Source organism: Leuciscus leuciscus, assembly GCF_965113295.1.
Source record: "Leuciscus leuciscus genome assembly, contig: SUPER_11_unloc_14, whole genome shotgun sequence".
Taxonomy (NCBI): Eukaryota; Metazoa; Chordata; class Actinopteri; order Cypriniformes; family Leuciscidae; genus Leuciscus; species Leuciscus leuciscus.
In genome coordinates this window covers 82,592-104,650 of record NW_028118533.1, presented here as the reverse complement: position 1 = coordinate 104,650, position 22,059 = coordinate 82,592, and the positions used below count along the sequence as shown (strand labels likewise).

The following is a 22,059-nucleotide window of genomic DNA, read 5'->3' as shown; positions in this document are numbered from 1 at the left end:
AATTTCATCATTTATCTGAAATGCTCCTGAATGCTACTTTTGGTTTGTTTTTGAAGGGTCCTGGCAACCAAACATCTTTCCCACCACCTCCGCCTTCAATGGAAACCCTGCCTCCTCCACCACCCGACCCCATGTTGCCTCCTCCTCCCCCTGCTCCTCCTGCCAGCACAACCAAAGTCAACAAGTTTCCTCCTCCACCTCGATTCCCACAATCCTCCTTCCCACCTCCACCCATGGATGACCTGCCTCCACCACCACCTCCTCCAGAAGATGCCGAGCTGCCCCCTGACTTTCTTCCTCCACCGCCTCCTAGTTTTGCACCTTACGGGGGAGACTCGCTCCCCCCAAAACCTCCAGACCCCATTACCTCCCTTCCACCTCCTCCTCCTCCTGGTCCCCAAAACTTTGCATCTGCAGGTGGAGCTCCACCACCACCACCTCCACCCCCGCCTCCACCACCAGCTCCTGCACCGGCTGCCAACCCATCCGCCGGCTCCGTCAGAAAAATGCCTCCAGCTCCACCAAAGAGAACGACACCTCTACACACAGCGCCCCCAGGTGGCGAACTCATGTCAGAACTGATGACAGCAATGCTGAAAAAGCGCAGTCAACAATGATCTTGAAGACAGATAGAGCTAATTGACATGTTTTTGTAGTTGGACTGAGGAACTGACCGCCAAACAAGTTCTCGGCGTGACATTAGGACATACATCTTTAATTATTTTGTTGTTTAATATTCTTGCATTACACCACCAGACTAAAATATGTAAATACTTTGTACTTACGCACCTAATCAGTTTATTTGTATTACAAATATGCTATATCATCATTGCTAATGGAATGTCATAATAAATAAGGTCTTGCAAAGTTAACTGTTTAACAGATTTTGACATGCCTAATTGTTAAACAGGAGTAAACGAGATGCATGATGCAAAGATTTTTGCACTTTTGTAGAAATGCAGAAACAGCAATATTACAAAAGACATCCATGTCCATTGTCCATATATAACGTGCATATGTACATATATAACGTCGAACATGACTCATCCTCCAATCAGATCATCCATTAGGAAGTGTGATTACAATGTCATAAACAATATTTTTGGTTCAAATGATGCTGAAATTTGCGATTTTTTCCTGAGTTAGGAAGAACAGCTGACCCTCAGCTGCTGAGCCCAGGATGGAGGTTTACTGGCATATCCGGCTCTCTCAGCCTCTTCCTGCTCCATAAATGGCTCCATTAAAGTCTTCTGCAACAGTGTCACCTAGAAATACATCAAACATACTGTCAACAAGCCATAATGGTCTGTCTGAAGATGTTACATTGTATGTATAATTGTCAAGTCTTCATTTCACAGTAATATATTAAAGCAAAAACTCTAAGATATATGATAAGCATGATCATGACAGTATATTAGTTTGACATCACATGTAATAATACCTCTGAAAAGTCATTTTTCTCTGCTTTTCTGATAGCAGATTCAGCCATCCAGTTCCTCAACACATAGCGTGGGTTTACTCCTGAACAATAGAAAAATTACTAATTACATTAAATACAACATAACACATCGTAAAAAAACACACACTACCGTTTAAACATTTACGGTCAGTAAGGCTTTTAAAAAAAAAAGAAATTAAGAATATTATTCAGCAAGGATGCATAAAAAGGGACAATAAAGACATTTATAATATTACAAAAGATTCAAATAAACGCTGTTCTTTTGAACTTTATATTAATCAAAACATGTATCAGGGTTTCCTCAGAAATATTAAGCAGCTCAACTGTTTTCAAATGTTTCTTGAGCAGCAAATCATCATATTAGAATGATTTCTGAAGGATCATGTGACACTGAAGACTGGAGAAATGATCACAGGAATAAATTACATTCAACTGAACAAATATATTAATTACACAAATACTGTATATTCAAATAGAATAATTTATTTTATATTGTAATAATATCTCATAGTATAATAATATATTATAGTATTAAAAAATTACAGTTTTTATTGTATTTTTGATTAAATAAATGCAGCCTTCGTGAGCATAAGAAACTTCTTTCAAAAACAAATCTTACCAATCATGAACATTTCAGCGGTAGTGTTACTGTAACAATATATAAACACATAATATATAACACTGCATCATATAACATATACAAAAACACACCTTGCATTCTGTGCTGCCGTTCTTCATCTGAGTCACTCATTATCCTGAAGAAGACGATTAACACATCAAGTGATGTTCATTTTTAATCCTCTAAAGAGTTCGAGTTTACATTACAGCAACATTACCTTGACAGACGCTGTAAATACAGCTGAACCCAGTCTCTGAAATGCTTGTGTGATGAGAGGTCTGAAAGAGCCCACAAAGACTGTCAAGAGAGACACAGTCACAGTTAATGGACTGAAATCATGATTATGGATATTGCGGCTGCTGTGGGAGTGAATGGAGAGGAAACGTACCGGAGCAAAGGATCCCTTCTGAAGCCGGGACAGGGTCACTTCACTAAGCTGTCTGAAAGTCATAGTGAAGTCTGCTCCAGTGTCCTCCATTAGCTCAACACATCACACATCATACAACATTATATGGGTCATTCTCAGGAAATGCTGCCATTTGTGTGATCTACTACTGATTTAACTCCATACTGGACTTAACTATTTCTGACAGTTTGGCCGTTAAATATATAATTCTAAAAAAAACAACTATCTAATTAAAAAAAGTTTATAATGAAATTGTGTGTATGTATGTATATATATATATATATATACATACCCTTTTTGTCACAAATGACACCATTTCCTGAGAATGGCCAAATAACTTTATCACATTAATTAATTATAGTACAATTAGAGAAAAAAACAATCCAGCTAATATTTACCTTTAGAAGAAATGCAATCACATATGAATCCTTTTCTTCATTTCCCAGAAAGCCCAACTTTGCTTTGAACATCTCATGAAATCTACAACAGAAACAGTAAAGTGAGATCAGGAACGACTCAGAGAGGAATACAGTGATCTATATTGTCTAATGACAGGCTCACCTTTGATGGTAGATTTGTGGATACTCTCTCAATATTTGCTGAGATCTGAAGTAAATGAATTGACACGAATCACCCTTATTTATTCCAGACCAATACCAACAGAAAATAAAAGGATCTCTTACTGTGAAAGCTGATCTGAGGTCAGCAGTGGTTTCAGAGCTTCTAGAAGTTTCTGTAGATTGAACAGGCCAACATTAGCCTGAGCTCCTATACTGTACCGGCCCTCGTCATCAGACGTGTTGGGGACAAAATCTATACAGAGGAAACAATGCTGTAGCAATAACACACATTTAACAATACAAATATTATATGTTATTATTATGGCTGTCTGTTTCACTTTAACTTATTAGAATATAATGAAGTAAAATAAAACAAGTAATGGATTAAAAAAAGTATGCAATTAATCATGCCCCTCAACCCATGTATATTATACTGTAAGTATATACAAAATTTATAGTAGATCTAAAGTAGCTTACTATTCATACAATTTTCCTCCACTTTTGCAGTATTGTATATATATGTGTGTGTGTGTGTGTGTGTGTGTGTGTGTGTGTGTGTGTGTGTGTGTGTGTGTGTGTGTGTGTGTGTGTGTGTGTGTGTGTGTGTAATGTCAAAATGACAAAAAGCTTAAAAACTAAATTTATAGGAAGATGATTGCTAATATTATGAAAGTTTAAGTTAGACAAAGAAACATACTTGGGTCATATGATTCCATAAATCCAAATGGGCCATAATCAAAAGTGATAGAAAGCAGACTGAAGTTATCTGTGTTACAGACTCCTGTGTGAAGATGCAGATCATGATGTTGTGCATTTTGTGTATTAAGCTCGATCTATAATGATAAATCTATGTGATAACTAAACAAGTAAAGCAGAGTGAACTAACCATGAGCAAAACCAACCGACATCCAGTGGGCGATTAAATGTGCCGTTTCATTCAGCACTCGAGAGAAAAACACCTTCACACAACATGAAAACCATTCAAATATAGTGAGACTGATCAGACAATATAAAATAATCTTGTATTACAGCTAAACAGCAGAGAGACACAGATACTCACCACATACTTGTCAGGGTCATTTGTTGCTATAGATTTAAAATGCTCTTTAATTACAAAGTCCAACAATGTCCTGAAAATAAAAGATAAAAAGAAATTAAAAAGCAAATAAGAGTGAGAAAAAAAATATTATCTCCCAAGTAAAAGTTAATATACCGTAGGACATCTAACTCTCCAGTTCTAGTTAATATCTCCAGTGAACCGATACGAAACCAGGACTTGGCCAGACGCAGAACAACCGCTCCTGATAGATACAGAGAACAATCACATAAAGCTGAGGAGGATAAAGAACTTAGTTACTCGATTTTTCCAAATCTGATCGTATTTTACCTCTTTCTTTTATGACACTGCCATTATAAAACGGATCCCTCCAAACAGGTTCCTCACTCACAACCAGACTGACAAACAATAAAGGCAAAAAAATGGAAAAAGTATAAATAAAAATAAAAATAATATTCAACACCAAGCATTTGAATGTGATAAATCCATATATTACTCTTCTTGTGCATGTCCATTCATATATATTGTGCATTTATATGTATGTGTATGTGTGTGTGTGTGTGTGTGTGTGTGTGTGTGTGTGTGTGTGTGTGTGTGTGTGTGTGTGTGTGTGTGTGTGTGTGTGTGTGTGTGTGTGTGTGTGTGTGTGTGTGTGTGTGTGTGTGTACCTGAGGGCTTCACTGCACAGGAACTCCCTCACAGAGGAGCGAATCACAGCCCGTCCATCACCAGACCTGCACACAAAACATCATGTACAGTAAACAGCATAACCATTACACTCCTGCCAGACAGAGAATCACACACTATGAGTCATAATGTAAGATCATTTACAACTAAATATATCTCAGAATTACTTAAAAAGCATATCAAAAATATTGAGCAGCAGAAACTGATATTCACCTTGAGTACGGTGTCTTTCCAGAGCCTTTCAACTGGACTTCCCATCTTTCACCCTTTCTGGATAAAAGAGAGATTGTATACCGCTCTAACGGTTAACACTTGTCAGTTCTAAACTGAGAGATGTCATTGTTCAGACGCATGTTTAAGCATTAAGTGAGAATTAGATTTAAAAAATGCCAGAATCATCTATTTGCTGAAAAACCAGTAAGTATAGATCACACTTTCCATTCTTTAATCTTAAACAACATTATGGGAAAGTTGACATGCATTACAACAGAAAAGTCACATCTGACAATAACAACTGATGATTTGTGTTGAACGCTGATGGAAAAGGATGATTTTACCTGTTTGTGTATTCACCCAACAAATGTGCTCTTCCATCCCCCAGCTGTCCGGCCCAATAACCAAACTATAATAATAATAACACATGGTTGACATGTTTGCTCTGGTTGTCTTACGCCATCGCTGTCGGGTTTGAAGTGACGGTCAGTTTTACCTGATGGCCCCCGTATCTGTGTGCCAGTGGAACAGAGCCAGGAAACAGTTTCCCACCACTGACACAACGGACAAACTCTTCATTCTGAATCACAGACTCATTCAGATCCAAAATATTCCTCAACACATCCTGAAATACACAAAAGAGCCTGAATATATGCAGAAACAACATTTACACAAAAGTACTGTGGTGGTACCATGGTCCAGTTTGGTTTTAAAGCAGTTTTCTCAGACTGTGATCCTCAGACCACTGGTGGTTCTGTAAAGAGTCCAAGTGGCCCACGAGTTCATTAGCTGATTAAAAGCTTTATGACTGAATCAATTAATAAAAGTATAACTGACAAAAAAAAACAAAAAAAAATGAATTAACTGAATTTATTAACTCAATACAATAAATGAACTGTTTGTGACTAAATAAATGTATGAAAAAGTGTTTCTATTGGTATGTAAGTGTTTGGTCCAATTTTGAAGCTAGCATTATATAATATCTATATATATATAATAGAGTATAATAGCTCAAAAATAATTTGCCCACAACCTAAAGTAGACATTTATTTGAGGAGTTGGGTGGTTCAAATTTATTTATTTTTTTAAGTGATCTGCTTCACCCTTGTAAAAAATAAGTGTTAAAAATAAAAATGGAAAACTATGTTTCTTTTAAAAAACAGTTATTGCAGATAATACAAAATTAATTAAATAAAAAGCCACTTAACGAGTATACTTTCATGACCGTTTCTTAACAAACTATAATAAATGTTCATTTAATTTCAGTTAACATGATGCAATTAAGTGTCCGAAACATTATATTCAGTTTGCACCAAAGTATATTCTTTTAAAGTAGCCTATATTATTTTCATATAATTTCTCTTTTTAAAAGTATGATGAAGTGTACTTCTTTGTAACAACAGCCTGAATAAGTTCAAAATTATGCTGACGACGACAATGTTATTGGTAGTGATGATGATGATTAATTTATTACTATTTTAAAATGTGGACAAGAAAAATGATAAAGAATGGGTGGGTGTGACCAAACTTTTGACTGGTGGTTAGATGGCACTAGCTCCATTGTATTTTTCTGTTTCATAAATTATACACAGTTACTGCAACAATATCCCCAGGTTTGACTGCAGTGAAGCACAAGTTCTCTGTAAATGATGATGAGTGGATGGGTTTATTGACCTGTGACACAGCAGCCAGTGTCAGGGGCTCTTTCAGAGGAGAGGGCTGAGACTCTGAAAACACACTTCTCTTCACAGTACGAATAACATTACCATCAACCTCATCAAGAGGCAGAGCATCTGTAAAACACACAGAAGTTATTAAAACAGAGTCAACGTGTACAATAGCATGTTGGCACTCGTATCTGTATCTTACCTAGTAGTTTATGTGATAATGCCAGTGGTATTTCTCCACAGTGTTTCACATTGCTATAAAAGTGACTCTTATCGAACTCTCTTTCATTACAACTTTCATTCTCACAGAATTCTTGTTCGTCCCTAAATGTAGCGATGGCGACGGCCGATAAAAATAAAAATAATGTGAAACCATGTTTTGTCATTACATCAAACTCACAGGCATATATTTTTTTAGTTTATATGCCCTGTACTTCCTTACATCACGTAACTAGAGGAAAACATCAGAACTGTCACACAAACAATCCTTCAATGTTCCACCAGAGGGCGCTCATCGGCTCAAAAACACGAATGCTCCATTTATGCAATATTCGGGACTTTTTTGTCTTTTTGGAAATGTATGCGAGTTATAAAGTATAACCGATTAAATCTATTAGTTGTATGGGTTCAGAAGCTGTCGTACAAATGGAAACTCTCGGAACTTTCTCACTATAATGATTAAATAAGCGTCTCTAGCCAATGATCAGAGACGACTGTGATTGGTCAACCTCAAATCTGTATAGTAAAAAGTAACAGGTGCCATGTGACCAGCCGTTTTAAAAAAATACTGAATACTTAAAAATTATAAATATTACTGGAGAAGATTGAAATCTCTATGATTGAAATGAATGTAATGAAAATGTAATTTTTTTAATGTAAAAATGTAAACATGTTTTAAGCCCACCCACACCCCATAAATAACCTATTTAACTCACTTTTATATTTATATAACTATTTATATTTATCGAAATATAATAATAATAATATCTGTTATTATTACAATTATTATTAATAACATGAACAAAATACATGAATTAGATTAAATTGTCATTGTTAACATTTATTCATTTTATTTATTTACTATTTATAATATTTAAATAATAATAATAATAATAACAATTTATATATATATATATATATATAGTTATTTTTGGAGACTTATTAGAACTACCGTACTTGACCAATTGGAGACAAGTTATGGGACACTATGGAACGTCCATTTTATATCAATTTTATGTTAACTGCCAATCTTTCCCCTATTAATTGTATTCCTAAAAGGGCAATCTTCTCCAGTAGCACATCACGTGACAGTATCTTATGGTATATTTTGGTTTCAGAGGGCGGACTCGGAGCACATAAATATTCATGAGTTTCCAGGGCATGCATGTGGAACTGATAATTTTAGTTCATGCTTTTTTTTTTTTTTTTTTTTTTTTTTTTTTTATTGCAGAGAAGGTAACATACAGAAAATAACACAAAAATAAATAAATACATAAAACAAAATAAAAGAAAAGAAAAAAAGAAAAAGGATATCTCACATTCAATTTTAACGAATAAAGATATTACAGAATATCAGGGGTATTAAAGAGTGTATCATAGCATTTTAAATATTTCACAGACTTTTTGTTTTTTAACAGTCTTATAGAAGAAATATAAAAATCAAAGTCAGAGCAAAACAAATTTAACATAGGAGATGAATTAAGACATTTTTGTTTATGTATGTGAAATTTTGCTAATAAAATAAAAAGGTTAACAATAAATTCCAGATCCTTATTGCTTTTGTTTCCATAATACAAGGTAACATCCTTTAAGCTAAAGCAGTAATTAATATTCATCAGATTAAATATGAATTCTGCCAAATCAGTCCAAAACTTGTTCACGACATTACAGTCAAAAAATAAGTGAGTCAGTATCTCTTTCTCATTATTACAAAAACAACACATATCATCAATATCAGAGAATCTTGATATTAAAGATTTAGAAGGATAAATGGTATGCAGAATTTTGAAGTGTATTTCTTTAATTTTATTATTAATACAGTATTTGAAAGGATTTAACCAAGCTCTTCTCCAATCAATATTTTCAATCTTAGAGTTCCAGAAAAATTTCCCTCTAGGAGATATTTTGTTTTGTTTTTGGAAAATATTACAAATATGCTTGTTATTGCATTTTTTCTCAATTAACTCAACACCTTCTAAAATTAAATTTGGGTTTGTCACAGATAAGGAATTGTAACAAATATGACATTTGATAAGTTGACGAAGTGTTACAGGAATAGCTTTATTAACTAAATTAAATTCCCTAAACAGTACGGGAAAATTGTAAGTTGACATGAATTGTTCGTAAGTTAAAAGATTCCCAGAGCTGTCAAACAGTTTTATAAGATGATTAATGCCTCTGTTGAACCAATTTGTTAAAAACAAAGATTTATTTGAAACAGTTATATTTCCATTATTCCAAATGAAAGAGGTGTGAGGAGAGAAATTGTGACAGTAGCAAATTTTCCAAGCGAGAAGAGCTTGCTTTTAGTTCATGCTGCTTGAGTTTCAGCAGGTGTAATGATGTAATGGATTATTTCAAAAAAGGTAAATATGACAGTTTCAGTTTATAATGTTTTCATTCGTTTGCATGTTTTGTGGTCCCTGACTTAATGCAGGCATTTACTTTGTGTAATGTTAGGATAAAGCACAGAAAACTTCAACTAGTCGTATACATTCATTTCATTTCGTTGTGCTTTTCCTTTGTACCTTACCATGCTTTATAACCAGCAGGTCTGGCGCAGAGAATGTCTAATAAGGGGAGAAGTTCCACTCTCAGTAAACTTCCGGCTTCTGAACTGGTTGCAGTTCCACTCTGGTTCCATATGGGGGCGCTCACAGGACGAGTGCAGAATGAATGGAGGTCTATGGAGCTATAGCCATCAAAATCCACTTTTCTCTGGATATAATTTTTTGTCTAGTAATTTGAATGTTGTATTCGAAAGGAGATGCAAAGAAATTACACATTGCTGGGTGTTAGATTTTTTAGAGTCACTTATTTGCTTTAAAAAGTATTTTAAAATGTCAATGACATCATACATCGTACGACCAGAGATACTGCTTTACGGCAATCCTTCAGTCACTTTGGTGCTTTCGCACTTTCTTTTCTCTCGAGGCATCGACAACACAGCTGACACAGGTAAACACACAACACAGCTGACACAGGTAAACACACAACACAGCTGTCACAGGTAAACACACAACACAGCTGACACAGGTAAACACACAACACAGCTGTCACAGGTAAACACACAACACAGCTGACACAGGTAAACACACAACACAGCTGTCACAGGTAAACACACAACACAGCTGACACAGGTAAACACACAACACAGCTGACACAGGTAAACACACAACACAGCTGACACAGGTAAACACACAACACAGCTGACACAGGTAAACACACAACACAGCTGTCACAGGTAAACACACAACACAGCTGACACAGGTAAACACACAACACAGCTGTCACAGGTAAACACACAACACAGCTGACACAGGTAAACACACAACACAGCTGTCACAGGTAAACACACAACACAGCTGACACAGGTAAACACACAACACAGCTGACACAGGTAAACACACAACACAGCTGACACAGGTAAACACACAACACAGCTGACACAGGTAAACACACAACACAGCTGTCACAGGTAAACACACAACACAGCTGACACAGGTAAACACACAACACAGCTGACACAGGTAAACACACAACACAGCTGACACAGGTAAACACACAACACAGCTGTCACAGGTAAACACACAACACAGCTGTCACAGGTAAACACACAACACAGCTGACACAGGTAAACACACAACACAGCTGACACAGGTATACACAACACAGCTGACACAGGTAAACACACAACACAGCTGTCACAGGTAAACACACAACACAGCTGACACAGGTAAACACACAACACAGCTGACACAGGTAAACACACAACACAGCTGACACAGGTAAACACACAACACAGCTGTCACAGGTAAACACACAACACAGCTGTCACAGGTAAACACACAACACAGCTGACACAGGTAAACACACAACACAGCTGACACAGGTATACACAACACAGCTGACACAGGTAAACACACAACACAGCTGTCACAGGTAAACACACAACACAGCTGTCACAGGTAAACACACAACACAGCTGACACAGGTAAACACACAACACAGCTGACACAGGTAAACACACAACACAGCTGACACAGGTAAACACACAACACAGCTGACACAGGTAAACACAACACAGCTGACACAGGTAAACACACAACACAGCTGTCACAGGTAAACACACAACACAGCTGTCACAGGTTAATACACGTGCTAGAAGAGTTTTTGTTGTGTTTGATTCTGGTCCCGCTTCGGATGCCACGATGCCATCAAGCGGTATTTCTGGTCGTAATCAGTCCTTCACTGACCAATCAGTTCATTAGCAGAATGCTAGCGTGTTATGGGCAACAACAACTCAACCTGTAAGAAATCGAAAGGACATAAGTACTTGTTCATTCAACTTTCGACCTATAACCCATGTTGAACTTGCAAATCAATCAAATCTGAGATTTCTCAACAGCAATCGGGTGAAAGAGACAAATTTAGGCATCTAGCTCCATAGACTCCCATTCATTTTGCACTCATGGGCGATCGCCCCCAGTGGAACTCTGGTGGAACTACAACCAAAATTCGGTACAATAGGACTTAATAGGGAGTGGCCAGGCTGGCAGGTTCTCCGTAGACGGGCTCTGTCTGGCGCAAAATGTGGCAGCGGCACTTCCGGTGGCATCTCCAGCTGCCAGGGATTTTCTCAGGCAGCTGCGCTGTTTGCACCTGCCGCTGACGAGTTATGATTCACTATAAAAAGTATATTTTTACTACAAAAAGTGCATTTGAAAAACAAAACAAACGTTCAATAAACATTCAATTCAATTAAATCGTCCAATTACGTCTCCATATCAACTGCATACAACTAAAACAAACCATTACAGCTCACCAAAAAGCCAACAAAACGTGTGGAACCAATGTTTTCTGAAATCACGCCTTATGTAAATTTGGATAGTGGCTCTTAAAGGGGAAATGCACAATAAATAATAAAGTGGCATAGCTATATATAGCCTAGACATTTTTTTCCAAGCGCCACCTACTGACAGAAAGTGAATTTGCGTTTTCATTCAGTCCGTCTGCTGTTTTTGTTTTGTGCAGGTGTCTTCTAGCATAATTTCACAAAACAAAAGTCAGACCATTTTGTTTTTGCTTTAAATCTTGAAATTATACAATCTAATTTAAATTTAAAAAAAAAATTATCATGCTACATGTGTGTAGCCTCTTTGTTTGCATCATGATTACATTTCAAATGGCTGGAGACAGATGTTATAGAGCAAATAAACAACAAATACATTTGCTTAAAGGAAAAAAGGTCAGCTATTGGAATTGGCCAATTTGCTTGAAAAAAATTGGAACCCGCAATAGAAAATCATAATCGGGCCACCCTTATAAAAAATATTAAATAAAACATTATTAACAGTCTTTTCACAGTTTTATTTTTCTAGTTTTATTAATTTGTAGTTTGTATGGTTAATATTAATGTAGGTTTATTGTCAGGCTCTGGTTGAGCTCAGCTTGGGAGCTCAAGTTGAGATTTCTTACCTCAAGGCGACTCTCAGGCCCGACGGACTGGCCAAATCCAGCTATTGAGCTGTGGAGGTACACAACATCATGCATCATGTTACCTTATTATTCCCTAATTGATCTGTCTTCATCTTCCTACTCTTGTAAGTGTACCAAGTGAATGTACGTTTCTGAACTTTTTGTACTGTACATTCATTGGTACATTTCAAATATTGGTCACACTTTAGAATAAGACCCTATTAGTTAATGTCAATGCATACATATGAATCTTTGTTATAGAAAATAAAATACAACAGTTCCACAACGAGGCAAGGCAGCGAATGATCCATCTGTTGTATTCTTCATTTCACAGGAAACGAAGGACACTTTTGGAGGCTGCATGTGAAGGAGGCTTAGAATTGGATCAGCCTTCGTCGTGCCACGGTGACTCAGTCGGATGCAGCCTCTGAATTGGGAAGCAGCAATGGATCCTTCACAAATTACACTTTTAAACGCAAGTACTGGGTTTCAGCTTACTCAAATATCTAATGATATGAATATTAAAGTCCGGCCTTCGAAGGATGCAGCCTTTGAATTGGGACGCAGCCCCAGAGTCGGGGTCGACTCCAGCACAGGAATCTACTCTCATACTGACTCTGTTTCTGTGTCCGAAATCTATCACTTGTTTACTGATTCTCTAACCCCTATATAGTGCATGGCAGTTGAGTGCCTATGAAAGTTAGATAAGCAAGGAGTGAAAGAAATGAAGCGAGGAATGCGGACACTGACGTATTACACCTCGTCAAAGTGCTGTCGCAGAAACTTTGCCACATACATTTACATTTACATTTATTCATTTAGCTGACGCTTATATCCGAAACGACTTACAATTGCTATATATGTCAGAGGTCGCACGCCTCTGGAGCAACTAGGGGTTAAGTGGCTTGCTCAGGGACACATTGGTGTCTCACAGTGGATTCGAACCCGGGTCTCTCACACCAAAGGCATGTGTCTTATCCATTGCGCCACAACCACCCATACATTTATCCTACATGTAGCTTACTTTAAAAATAGATAAAAGTCATATTGGCTTTAGTTTGTAATTATACATTCCTCCGTGCCAGCTTTAGTTTAACTGATGTTATATTAACCCTCTGATGGTCTTCGTTTAGCAGTCACAGTGGGGGCCTTCCCGGTCATAAATGACCGGACACCTAAAAATGAAACTTCCTCCATCCCAGTAAAAACCAATGCAATTTATTTTTGTTCTATAATATTTATTCTTTTTAATTTAGAATTTTGAGACAATTTGATTGAACTTATTAATATTTATGCAATATTTATAGTCCATTTTTTGCCATTGGAAATAATGTTTATTTTTATTTATTTTTTTTATTTTTTTTTATTTCTATGCAGTATTTTCGGGTAAAATAGAGACTAGGCTTTCAGAAAAAAAATTAAATAAAAAAAAATTAATCAATTTATTAAACATAAAATTAAATAAAACATGTTATTGCATGGGTTTACCACTAGATGCCTGTATAGCTCTAAATGGAGATGTTTGTGAATTCTAGTTGTTTTTGGACCAAATTACTTACTTTTAAGATGTGGATTGAATGTATTTTTTTAGAAATTCTCGAATAATACTTTTTGCCAAGGTTTATAACATTTTATTAATTATTATTTTAATCATTTTAATAATTATTATATTAATTATATATACATATATTAATTATAATTATTAATTATGTTATGTTTTTCACTCTTGATGTTTTAGAGCTTCACCCCTTCATAGCTGAGCACTTTTTTTCTGCATCGTGGCTGATTTGTAGAGAATTTTTGTGTTTTTGTAAATTTCCCATTCATTTCCTATGGGGGTAATTTTGACCGAAGACCAAAATCATGACTAATTTTTTACGACCACTTAGCATGCTCGGATCATGAACTTAATTTTTTTGTGTGTTCACATACCTAATGCCAGAAAAGTCACCAAGTTTCGTAACATTCTGATGAAGCTGTGATTTTTAAAAATTCAAAACAGATTTTTGTAATGTGTGTTTGTATGTGTGTGTGTGTGGGTGGGTGTGAATTTTTTGCACTCTTGATGTTGTAGAGTGTCACCCCTTTACTACGGTGTACTTTTTTTTAGAATCGTGTCCGATTTGTAGATTGTACAAATCGGTGTTTTTGTAAATTTCCCATTCATTTCCTATGGGTCGGTCATTTTTGACCGAAGACCACGAGTGTGACTATTTTTTTTAAGACCACTTAGCATGCTCGTACGGAAGCGTATTGCATTCACTTGAGGAAAAAAAATCTACTCTGTTTTTCTGAATTAATGAGTTAATTATCTCAGAATTACGAGATAATTTTTCATGAATAAAAAGTTTTTGCTCTGTTTTTCTGAATTAATTACTTAATTATCTCAAAATTATGAGATAATTTTTTCTTTAAATAAAAATATTTGCTGTTTTTCTGAATTAATGACTTAATTATCTCAGAATTATGAGATAATTTTTCATTAAAAAAATTGCTCTGTTTTTCTGAATTAATGACTTAATTATCTCAGAATTCTGAGATAATTAACTCGTTAATTCAGAAAAACAGAGCAAAAACTTTTTTTTCATGAAAAATGATCTCGTAATTCTGAGATAATTAACTCGTTAATTCAGAAAAACAGAGCAAAAACTTTTTTTTTCATGAAAAATTATCTCGTAATTCTGAGATAATTAACTCGTTAATTCAGAAAAACAGAATAAAAAAATTTTTTATGAAAAATTATCTAGTAATTCTGAGATAATTAACTCGTTAATTCAGAAAAACAGAGTAGATTTTTTTTTTCTCAAGTGAATGCAATACACTTCCGTATGCTCGGATCATGACCTCAATTTTTTTTTGTATTCACATACCTAATCCCAGAAAAGTCACCAAGTATCATAACCTTCCGATGAAGCTGTGATTTTTAGAAATTCAAAACAGAAAATTATTCGGTCAGAAATGACCGAGGACCATCAGAGGGTTAATGAATGAGGGAGTGTATGTGGTTTTAACTGTAGTCGGAGTCTACTCCAAAAAACCTGTATTGAACAGCACTAGTTCTACGCACATGTCCGGGAAACTCATGAATATTAATATGAGCTCTGCCCACTGAAACAGAACATTTCAGAAATAAAAATCTCATAACACCAGTCGACGTTATTTTCCATGTCGGTTCACAGTTTAAAGCTGCAGTCCGTAACTTTTTGGGGTTAAAAATTATCCAAAATAATTTTTTGAGCAAGTACATAACCAGCCAGTGTTCAAAACTGCTTGCCTTAGCTCGATTCAAAACGGTAAGCTTGTAATAATGTTTTTAATCCCAGTGGCACTGGTGGATTTCTGCGGGAAATTCAAGTACGTCTTTGCGTCATTACATCACATCTGTACACATGAAGAAGAGTCTCGGCTAGTAGGCAATATTGCGTGAGGATGTTGGAGGTGGAGATTTATAGCCTTTTCTCACAGCACTTGATATAATTAAACTTATCAGTTTGATGGCGGATCCAGAAAGGTTCAAACGACAAACGATAACTGGAGATTCACCCGCTGTAAAATGGACTTCGGACTTCGGAGTGGCTACAGAAAAAAAGAGACTGCACCCGGCCCATGCGAAAACAAGGATAAATATCGGAAGGGCATTAAATGTAGTCACGCAATGCTGATGTTGTTAACATTAACAATTTGAGAACAAAGTATAATTTGCACGGTTTGGCGTGATATGATAAGCGATCGTTAGATTTTATCAGCGCGATTTACTGCAATGCTTTTTTCCCCTTAGTTGGTCAGAACAAAACTGGATGTTACTTTCTTGTTCAGATACATTTTCCGAAACTGAAATTTCTTATGTTGGTCATACTTCCAAAAAGTAGTATCTGTGATTGCGAATGACAGTATCCACACCGGCGGCGACTGACAGCCACATATTCTCCTCAAAACATTGGATTCATCAGCGCTGTGCCGTGCCGAGGCAAAACCCACGCAAAGTTGATCATTCTGCGAATAACTGCAATTGCAGATTTCGAACAGAGATGGCGACAAAGAGGAAAAACTACGGACTGCAGCTTTAACTGTAATGTTAATATTTAAAACAAGACCAATTGTACGTCTATACTCCAAAGCATTCTTTAATCACAACCATTTAAGTTCAAAATGTGCATTTTCATGTCTACTCAAAGGGGGGGGGGGGGGGGGGGGGGTTCATCATATAAAGTGATTTGGATTAAACAGCTCGATTCATTTTACGACGCCTTTAAGACCGTTTTGGATCTTTAAAGTTTTGGTTAAATTGACTTTCTCAATGGAGAGACAGAAACTTATCAGGTTCCATTATAAATGGAAAAAGGGATAGTTCACCTAAAAATGAACATTTGCTGTTAATTTACTTAAAAGTTTGTTAGATTATTACTATAAATGGAACAAATAAACATAAGAAACAAAATTATGAATTTTTACAAAAAACATATCAGTGACAAACTAGCATTCACTAAAAGCAACATGCTACTGTTAAAGGGATGGTTCGGAGTAAAATCAACCTAGGGTCCTTTGCACCATGACCTCGAGCCAAACACCCCCTGAGAAGGGGTCATGCTACTGCTAACCCGGACGTCGACGTCACTTCAGTGGTTTGGGAAAAGCACGTAAAAGTCCTGGCAGAAAGCAATGCATAAGGATGCCTTAAACCACTTAAGTTTTTACACAAGGGGAAACTAAAGAGATCAAGCATAACACATTAAGTGGATGCAGTAGACAAATCAAGTTTACATTAGTAGTCTTTACTTAAAATCATTAGTTCACATATTTATTTTTATTTGGAGTGTATGCTGTATAAGTTTATAACTACTGTATAAGTTTGGTACAATTCTGAGCATTATTAGTGGGGTAATTTACGAGATACATCATAGGATCCATTAGCGCTTGCACTACGCCATCCGGCTGATTTCTCTAAATAAGCTCTAACTTTAATAATATTCAACCAAGGGAAAAAAAGCTTCTGGGGGGTGTTTGGCTCGAGGTCATGGTGTAAAGGACCCTAGGTTGATTTTACTCCGAACCATCCCTTTAACCGCCTGAAACACTTCTTTGTTGGTAAACCAGCTAATGGTGCATATCCTGACACCTACTGGAATGGAGTGTGAGGCGTTAATATCAAGGGAAAATGTAAAAAAATAAAATAAATTACCTATATTTTATTATTTTGTATAATCATGTAACTGTTATATTCAGGAAATTAATAAGAGTTTTATGACCTTTATAAGAACTATTTAGCACATTCTCTAATGTCAGAGAGCCAGAAACACTAACGAAATGCTAACGTTATAGCTAAACTGTGAACATACAGAAACACACTTGCTAAAGTTATCGTAACTGTGAACTGACAGAAACACCTATTTAAAGAAGACATTTGGCAGATTTTTGTAGAAGTTAAATAAATTAAGAAAGTGAAACAGAAAAAAAGTTATAGAAGTTTGAGTTTATGGAAATGTACAATGTAAAAAATTTAATTATTCATATTTTATATAAAATATATATTTTTAAAACCTGGGCGACTCTAAAACTGCAAAAAAAATCAAAGTAAAAAATCTGAACAAGTTGTTTTTCAAAATTTAGGTTGATATCTCAAAAAATTAGCTTCAGTAAGATGTTGTTTGGGCGCAGTACCACATTTTTTTACTAGGTGACAACCTGACTCCATTTCTGCCCATATAAGGGCGCCTCCATTTCCATATGTGGTTTGAGTGATCTGAACCATTATTTCCACAATTTTAATACAATTTATGAAGTAGACATTCTATTCAGAAGTAATATGGGAAGTTTCTACCATTCTTTCATGATTTTTCATGTTCATTGCTATTTCAAAATAAAGGTCTGAACACACCTTAGGAATATGAAAATATTCTTGTTGCAAATTGATAAATTACGGCTCCTCTGTAATTTATTTTGAAAATCTGAAATCTGAAATATGAAAACTAGAGATTGTAAACTTTCAAATGATATATAGTTTGTCAAGATTAGTTTAGGTTTAGTATAGGATATTACTGTTTTAAATATGTAATGGCTTTGGGCCCACCACGATCATTGTGATGACGGAATTGTTATTTTTGGGTAGACTATCTCTTTAATATACTCCAGCAGTCATAACCAGTTCACACATTCCCTCATGTGTTTGATTGTCTCATGACTAGACTCTATTGCTTAACATTATTGATGGTTATTTAATGAGAAATGTCATGATTGTGCTCTTATGTTACACTGTAAAAACTAAAGGAGCCTCAAATATCCTGTCGGATACTCAAGGAACTTCAAAATGTAATTTAAGTGCCTCAAAGCTCTTTCTCCTATAGTAGGGTTACTGGAGGAGCATTGACATTCTTTGAGGTTCTTGCTGGAACTTATGGGATCCTTTAAGCACTTTGTATTTAGTTCAGAGGTTCTGGAGTCACCTTTTCATTACCATGAGACCTTGAAGTGCTTTGGGGGAAAATAGAGGAACTTGAATGCGATAAAAGGGTTATTGGAAGATCTTTTAACATTTAAGTGGTTCCTGGAAGATCTCTTATGTTAAAGCCAGCATCTGGAGGAACCCAATGGTTCTGTGAGGCCAGAATGAGAATATTATTATCCTATTATTATTATAGGCTACTTAAGTTTGATTCAGTATAGCCTACATACCCAGGTGAAAAAAGACGTACTATTAAAAATGTACTTGAGTGTGTTTTAGTAGGCCTACAATACAAATATACTTAAATGCATTTTTAATACATTTAACAGTAGCCTACGTCTTTTTCACCTGGGTAGCTTACATTTATTTAGTATCTATAGGCCTATTTTGTTGATTAATTTAAACCTTAAACAACAACACTAAATTATAATAATATTAATAAGAAGAATTCATTAATTATTATTGAATAAATAATAGTAATAAAATAAAAAATTTTACCTACTTCATAAATTATTATTTGAAGAAGAAGAACTAGGAGGAGAAAAGTTTTATTCTGTCACGAAACTGCTGCTATTCCTCTGCTGTCGTCGCTTCAGTGATGCTCGCGCGCAACAAAGCTCAGCTGATCGACGTCATCGGGTAACGGCTCCTCTCATCAAAGCTTCCGCCGTTTGATCGGCTCTCCGTTACAAGGTTTGTAAACTCGCCAAATACATATAAATACAGAGTCTACTCACTATATAATATATTCAAACACACATATATATAAACTAAATTGATTATACATTACTACTTTTTTACAGTGTTTACCACTCGTTTATTGCACAGTATCTGTTATGAAGGTTTTAGCCGCGATGCTAACTACGTTGATCTAACGTAAGTTAATGAACAAATGGAAATTATTGACTTATTGTCTTAGATTGATTTAGTCATTCAATTCAAAATATTCTGTAAAACTGTGTCTTCAAATTGCTGAGATAGCCTAACTAATGTAGCTGATTCCTGCTGTCCTCATTGGCGTTTGTTATGAATAACAAAAGCAGGTTAATATAGTTTGGTCTGTTTTTGTTTAGCCTAACTTTACTTACTACATGTGCCCTCATTCTCTCAAATACCATTTTAAAGCCATTTACTGGTCAATAAATATTATGTTGTGAATAATCAGCTTTGTTCTTTTGTTTCCCCAGAACAACCAGTACATTTCTAAAATAATCTGAACATTTCAGAGGCAACATTGAATTACAGTAAGTTACCTATACACCACATGCAAGTACTTTATTACTATGAACTTTCTCTGTGTGAAATTGTACTGTTTGACTGTGTACTTTTTTAATAAGTTATTCTCTGAAAATCTTCCCTCATGCTCTCAAATCTCATTCATGTTACTCAGAAAAATTATATCACAGGTTTGGAGCTAATAATGCTATGCATTTTTTATAGGCTATACCTTAATCATATGCATTTGAATATAAGACATTTGAACCCTGAATTATAACTTAAAGTTTAGTTTTTTTCGACAAAAAAAAGGAAAAAGCTATTATATGACTTCAGAAGACTTACAACACAACCCATAACACATGAGTTGTGAACTCATTGACTATTTTTAGGATCTTTTCTGGGACATTTTTGGAGCTTAACTATTTTTTACATAAATTGTTGCATTGAATTGAACTAGACAAGTGTACATAAGAATAGTTTGAATGAATTACAAAAAAAAAAATGTATGCTTGTGTTTCATGCAGTGATATTGAATGGTGACGGGTTGCATTATGCCTGAGATCTGCTTTCGGGTTCCACAGACAGAAAGTCAAACAGGTTTGGAACGTCACAATGCTGAGGAAATTATTTAATAACTTTAATAACCTTACTAACAGTAAATTTTGTACTTTGCAGGGATCTCGGTAAGCTGAAATACAAGTTTGATCAAGAATAAAAATCCTCCTGTAGACCTGAAAATCACTGAAGTGCCTGGACCATCCACCAGAAAAGAGGAAAAGCAAACAGAAAATGAAGCTGATGCACCTTTTCACTTTTCTAACTCGTTAAGTACCTCACGTGTCCCTTGTGAAGATTTTATAATTGATTGCATTTTATGTTGCAGCGAGTAAAGGTGCATCACATTTGTGAATTTCGTGAAATTACACAGGCAAAAAGACAAAATTGCTGATCGTGTGGATTCTTATTGAAATGACTGAATTCACCAGTGAACATTCACAGAACAACAGATCATTTTACTGCACCTTAACTCTGTTAAAATGGAAAATGTTTTCTGCTTGCTGTGACATAAGGAATACTGTTTCCGGGTCGAAGCCTCTACTTCTACTTTCTCTATCTTGTTTCTAGATATTGAGAATACTCAACAACCATTTATGGGAACTGTTGATTCAAGTCACACATTTAAGCTTTTCAAAAGGCATAGTGTACATTTCAGTCTCCAGTCTCACGGCATCCCAGACTTCAACATTTTATGATTCAAAATAGCTGAATAACTAACCATCTGAGATTTCGGAATAGAGATAAAGGTTAGGATCCTAATTTTCAGGAATATTACAGCACAATGAGTGTATATTAGCACTGTTTGTTGTTTGTTTTTGGCATCTGATAGAGCTTTTGGACTTGGAAACAGTGACGTCAGACTTAACAAGCGGACTGAAACACATGTTTTAAAATTAAGTGAAGATGGACATTTTTAATTAGTCAAAATTGTAATTTTTTACATTGATTTATTACATGGAACATGTGTTTTCCATGCATTTTGTTGAGATGTCTTTTCTTGTGTAGCCTATTGTATACACATGGTTGATTATTCATGTTACTTATGTATTATACTATTTTTTGTGTGTGTGTGTATTCATTGATATTAATCTATTACTAGCTTTTTTTTTTCAAGTGCATGGAAGTGTATGTATAAAATGGATCTAAAATATGTAATAAACAATTCTTATTTTGTATTTGGTTCAGTTTGTTTATTATAATAGAAGTTAATGGTGGTAACCATAGTAACAACATGAAATTAATTTAATACAAATAAAATAAAATTGAAATTTGGTTCCTGGAGGCACCCACAGTGGTTCCACACAGTGCCTTATATAAGAGTTCCTCAGGAAACCTGTGTGGTTCCTCAGAGAACCGCCCCTTTTTAAAGGGTGCCTAGAGGATCTACAGACGGTTCCGCCGGTGTGGCAAAGTGAAGAACCCCAAAAGGTTCCTCCAGGCACCTTTTATTTTTACAGTGTAGGACTCTAATGACGATGA

General features: G+C 35.5%; 3 long non-coding RNA genes across 4 annotated transcripts; 2 read left to right on the top strand and 1 right to left on the bottom strand.

Moving 5' to 3' along the window:
* Nucleotides 1-2,884: 2,884 nt before the first annotated feature.
* On the bottom strand, nt 2,885-6,803 carry LOC309510102. 2 transcript variants are annotated; one of them, XR_014210206.1, is made up of 4 exons: nt 6,676-6,803; nt 3,931-5,626; nt 3,742-3,825; nt 2,885-3,297 (listed from the first exon to the last, which is right to left on the bottom strand). It is a non-coding gene; the product is annotated as an uncharacterized lncRNA (long non-coding RNA). The 2 variants fall into 2 exon arrangements; XR_014210207.1 differs by lacking the exon at nt 2,885-3,297 and having other exon boundaries at nt 3,585-3,825.
* Nucleotides 6,804-9,082: 2,279 nt separating this feature from the next.
* LOC309510101 lies at nt 9,083-11,015 on the top strand. The gene is made up of 3 exons (XR_014210205.1): nt 9,083-9,253; nt 9,440-9,845; nt 10,960-11,015. It is a non-coding gene; the product is annotated as an uncharacterized lncRNA (long non-coding RNA).
* Nucleotides 11,016-19,355: 8,340 nt separating this feature from the next.
* Nucleotides 19,356-21,701, top strand: LOC309510103. The gene is made up of 4 exons (XR_014210208.1): nt 19,356-19,497; nt 19,992-20,048; nt 20,547-20,619; nt 20,698-21,701. It is a non-coding gene; the product is annotated as an uncharacterized lncRNA (long non-coding RNA).
* Nucleotides 21,702-22,059: the final 358 nt, after the last annotated feature.